Source organism: Temnothorax nylanderi, unplaced genomic scaffold (genome assembly GCF_030848795.1).
Source record: "Temnothorax nylanderi isolate EJ_2023f unplaced genomic scaffold, tnyl_v1.0 TNYL_tig0180_pilon, whole genome shotgun sequence".
NCBI lineage: Eukaryota > Metazoa > Arthropoda > Insecta > Hymenoptera > Formicidae > Temnothorax > Temnothorax nylanderi.
The window spans coordinates 348786-354378 of NW_027249242.1; the positions used below are offsets into that span (position 1 = coordinate 348786).

General features: G+C 33.1%; 1 long non-coding RNA gene across 2 annotated transcripts; it reads left to right on the plus strand.

Moving 5' to 3' along the window:
- The first annotated feature begins 286 nt into the window (after window positions 1–286).
- Window positions 287–4416, plus strand: LOC139778353 (uncharacterized). Of its 2 annotated transcripts, XR_011719551.1 has the most exons (6): window positions 287–1302; window positions 1439–1550; window positions 1646–1789; window positions 2298–2464; window positions 2541–2852; window positions 3226–4416. It is a non-coding gene; the product is annotated as an uncharacterized lncRNA (long non-coding RNA). The 2 variants fall into 2 exon arrangements; XR_011719550.1 differs by having other exon boundaries at window positions 1439–1789.
- Window positions 4417–5593: the final 1177 nt, after the last annotated feature.

Consider the following 5593-nt stretch of genomic DNA (forward strand, 5'->3'; position numbering starts at 1 on the left):
AAAAATCTCGAAAAAACCTAAGCAGTAGTATCTTTACCTAAAAAAAACCGAAGTAACAAGTGGTAGACGTAATCTTTGTATCTCGAAAAATCTTGAAAAAACCTAAGCAGTAGTATTTTTATTTAAAAAAAATTATAACTCAAGTGATACACACCTTATTAAAGATGAGTCGCGCTTCAAGTGATCTATTACAATTACAAAAAAGAAATGATATCTCTTTTTAAATTACAGCGCCAATTACAGAGAGAATATACATTGAGAATCTTTGTATTTCGAAAAATCTCGAAAAAAACCTAAGCAGTAGTATTTTTATTTCCAAACATGTTGTTACCTAGAAAAAAACAGTGGTAATATTATACCTCAAAAAAATCTAATTATATATATACCTTAACAAAATTATTATTATATCACGAAATTGCGTTACCAAACTCAATCCAAGTGATATATATTTCAAAAAATTATCTCACAAAATTGTCTCACAAAAATTGTCTCACAAAATTGTCTGATAAAAATTGTCTCACAAAATTGTCTCACAAAAATTGTCTCACAAAATTGTCTCACAAAAATTGTCTCACAAAATTATTAAATTACAAAATTGTTACTTTATTCAATCCAAGTGATATCTACCTCGAAAAAACCTAAATAACAAGTGGTATCTATTTAAAAAAAAAATATGTGAAATCTTTTAATACTGCGCCAATTACAAAGAGAGAATATATATATTATATATATACCTTAACAAAATTATCAAGAGACACGGCAGTGTCTCGCGCCAAGTATACGCGGAGCGAGACCGACCGTGACTCTTTTACGCGACGCGACGGGTTGCGAGTATACGAGATGTTGAGATCTCGATAACGAGTGAACGGATCAAGTTCTAAGTAGGCTTGATCGATAGCTTGGGGTCGAATTAGGGGGGGGTTTCTGTTATAAATATTCCGCTACGTGCCCTACGAGCGGAGATATTGCGACGCAAAGTCCAAATGTGAAAATTTTATTTTAAGATACTTTCTTCTACGTCGACCGCTCTCATCTTAATATAACATATATATAACAGAGAAATGTCACTTTCACTTTTTCGACACTGGCGGCTAACGGCGTTAGTATCGCAGTGCAGTGCAGTGCAGACAGTGCGTTTAGCGCGCTGTCATCAGTCAGTTCATCAGTTAACCTATTCTCGAGAGACACGGTAGTACATCCCTCACCCGAGGGAAACTCACAAAAAAAAAAAAAAAAGACACGGTAGTACGCGCGGAGCGAGACCGACCGTGACTCTTTACGCGACGCGACGATTAATTCAAGGTAATTGTTTTATGTAATTATCCTATATAATTATCTTATTCTATATATTACTGTTACTTATTTTACTGTTTATACTACGTTTACGTGAGTGTTTACATAGGTTAATAACCTATTATATTCATTTATATATTGACAGCAGAGAGCTGATACTGAGATCAAGGAGTCAAGGAGCCTGTTCACACGAGGCGTTTCTGCCGCGCGATTGCGGCCGCGCGTTAACGTTTGCACGAGCCGCACGCTGTCGCGAGGTAAGGTGCGACAACGCGCGTACGCGAAACGGCAGTAACACCGTAATCGTGCCGGCGATATACTGAAAATTGAATTGTTTCGTGCTTATCTGGAGATTTCGTATCCCTACATTGCCCTACATCGTATTACCACCGCTGCCGGAAAAGAAGGTTCTCTACGCTTTTGGCAGAAAGTGACGACTGACACGTTCGATCCCGACTTCGTTGATGATCGCAGAAGAGCTGGAGGAGGACTCGAGGTACGTTTCCGATTTGCAATTATAAAAGTATCGTGCGATGAATGTTGTACCCAATTATAACCTCAAATGAAGTTGTGCACGTTGCTAGTAACGCTGTCTGTAATAATTTGCGTGAAAGATTATTGATGTAATATAAAAATAAATTACACAATATGTATGTTTATTGTTCCCGAAACGAGTTACGATCTCATATTCTTCTAAAGCTTACCCTCATGTTCTTTTACTCAAAACCATTTTGACTTTTTAATCAGCTTGTAAACCGAATTATAAGGCCTGTTTTTTTTATCGGGCTGACACTTTCTTTCTCACTTTTCCCAAATTTTAAATATATATTATTTTTAATGTGAGTGTATATTAGTGTAACAATAAGAAACAGACCTATAACATGGATGAATGTTGAAACCAAATTTGAGACGAGTTAATCGTTTCTACAAAGAACAATGTATCATTCCATGTGATAAATATAATCTTCAAATTTTATAATAATATCATATTACAATTATTTTAGGTTCCAGTATGGGTGTGAAATCTGTAGTGCTAGTAGGTGGGATGGACATGCATGCATAAGGAATAATACTCGAAAAGAAACCTCATATTATCATCGCTACACCTGGTAGATTATTCGACCACTTGGAGTATACAAAAGGCTTCAATTTACGACAGTTAAAGTTTCTGGTAATTATATAAGCATATGGATTTATTTTGACAATCATTACATTGATTCTAATCTCTCTCTCGTTTTATTCGCAAGGTGATGGACGAGCCAGACCGCATCTTGAACATGGATTTCGAGGTAGAGGTTGATAAAATTCTCAGAGTAATGCCACGAGAAAGAAGGACGTTACTATTTTCAGTAACGATGACAAAGAAGGTGCTGAAGTTGCAACGTGCATCCTTACGCAATCCCGCGAAAGTTGAAGTGTCTACTAAGTATCAGATTGTAGAAAAACTGCAACAATATTACGATTTATTCCAGTGAAATTCAAGATACGAAATATAAACGATATAACTGTTAGTCACAAAAAGAAATATCAATCATCACAATTATTTTATTATTATTTTGGTACGATATACTCTTTATATTTATATGATAAAATTGCCATTTGAAATTAAGCATTTATTGAGACTCGTAAGACTTTTCGATGTTCTTATTTTTGTATCGTAATTATAAGTCGTTGATTAAAGAAAACAACTTGTATAGATAAGTAAATGTGCTATTTGAATTAGCTAACTGAATCAATGTTTAATTATAACTGTCGCAAATATTTGTATTTTTGTGCAATTAGAAATAAATTTCTTTTAAAAATTAAAATTTATCTTTTACGTAGCATGTTTCTCATTTGTATTATTCTTGAGTTAATTACTGAATTATATTCAATATTCTGAAATTTAGAATAAGTAGTTTATTCTTATCGTCTGAATATTTTTCCATTTAGGCTTGTGGTTAGCGCCGGTGTTGTACATCTCATTAGTATAGCATTAGTCGGCTGGGGCTCAGGCAGAGAAAAGGATGATCGTCTGGAACCAATACCTGCACTTGAAGAGAAAACAGCCGCAGCGATAATGTTATACTAAACATTATAATAGTGTTAAAATCGATGCAAGACTACGATTGAATTACGCTAACGTGCGTAATATCAAATTGATAGTGTCTATATCAAGATTGAACAAAAATTATAGCTGATTGTGAGATTAAATAGCAATAGTTTTCGTTCATATTTGCCTAGATACAGTCCAGTTTTGCAACAGATATTGTGCAATTTAATATTGAATTGAAACGCAAATATAAACGTAGCAAGTATGTTTGAAGTGAAACGCGTTAATAAAAGACAATATTTCTCGTATGTGACGAATTAAGAGTTGGGATATGTATCACCCATGTGTGGCATATAATGTACATTTTGTCATGTTTTATGCATCGATATTATGTTAGTTCATAATAATATTCGTGATTTCAAAGCGACACTAATCGATTTACGAAATTTACGGAAAACGAGCATTTTATGTGTAACAATCGATTATTTATGATTGAAAGTTATGCGCTATTCGCTTTACATGGCATAAAAAGACGAGATTGAGCATGGAAAAACGCTTTATTATAGCTTAATCTATACATTAGTTTTTTTTATCAATAAGGCCGCAATCTAGACAATTATCGTTTCAAACTTCGGTTAACAAATTTCTATCGTTGATTAGTATAAACATTCGTATATCGAGTTATCTCCTGATATATCTCGTAAATAGTTAAAATCCATTTTCATATCCTTATTTAGCTATGTTTTTTTTTTTTTTTTTTACAAAGGCGATTGTTTTGACTAGACTGGGCTCTTAAAAGAGAACGATAATATATATATTTCTACCTATAATCCAATTAGTTAGAGGATATTTAATAAGTAAGTGTGGCGTGCCTTTTCTTCGAGACTAAATACTTTTAACAATTATTTCTTGAGACTGTTATATCCATATAAAATGTACGATTTAATTCCGTGGCCGTGGCAAATCGTACATGGAACGTATCATGAAATGTAAATACAATAAAAAGTTTGCTCCTCGGGAGTATATATTTATTACAATGATGTCGCGGGTGTAATAATAAAACAGCGAACAGGTCATAGAATGTGTTATAATCTTCGTACATACTTTATTTCCTTCATTACGTCGAGATCCTCGTCCTTATAATTTATTTCACATAAATAGTTTCATGCGTATAATATACAATAATCATTTGCTGTAGGTATGCGATGGGAAGAAAACGTACAGTAGGAAATTGTACAATTTTCCTCTTAAGGAAAGATGTGTGATAACACGCGAGATAATGTAAAAAAATTTAATGAAGGAGTAGGGTACAAGAGAATTTTATTGATATCTCTATCTTTTCTATATCTTTTCAACAGAAAGAAATTATTTATTGTATCAAAGGTATTAAAACTATTTATTGTATATCGAATATCAATGATTATATTTTAATGATAAAAGACGATGAGAGTGGTGGTGAAATTTTTTTACTTTATTAGTATTAATCACGTTAGAATGCGATTATGTCCTATATCGCTAAATATACAGGGTGTTCCTCAATGTTTGGTACTTTTTTCATATTTAGATAGAGCGAGCCAAACTGAGTCGAAAAGTCATGTACCATTTTGCAATTTTCGCAATAAGATCGTCAAGTCTTCTCGCAGAGAGTATTCATTATGTACATGGCTCTGTATTCCACGTTATTCAGACCGAATGGTGAGTTTCCTAAGGAATCTTTTTAATATCTCAACATTAATTAAACAAATTTACAGATATGGATCAATTAATCTATGTTTCTGATACTTTGAATCGGTAAACTCACCATACGGTACGGAGAACGTGTAACTTAATTTCTGTAACTGCCGCTGAAGATGGCTCAAAACTGAGCCGAAACGTACGGATCGATGTAATGTATCAAAACGACGAATAAATCAGTTATTTCTGATATTACGCACTGTGATCTTCCTCTGACCCTCATAGCCTTGACTTCTCCTATTTTAATCTCGAGGGTCCTCATATTACTTTATTTATTATTTTGACTTTTCTTTGATAAAATTTTATTATGTTCTTTGAAGGAGTATAAATTCTTCTTTCGAGTACATGATAAAGACTCTTTCTAAAATTTGTACATTTTAAGACTATTATCAAGAAAATATTCTTTCTTAAAGACAACCGTTACTTACTAAAAGAAAAAAAGTAAATTGAGTAATCGCTTTTTTAAGCAGTACAATTGATATTTCCCTGTGTATGCATGTACACTCGTATGTACATACGTACGCACAAAAAATT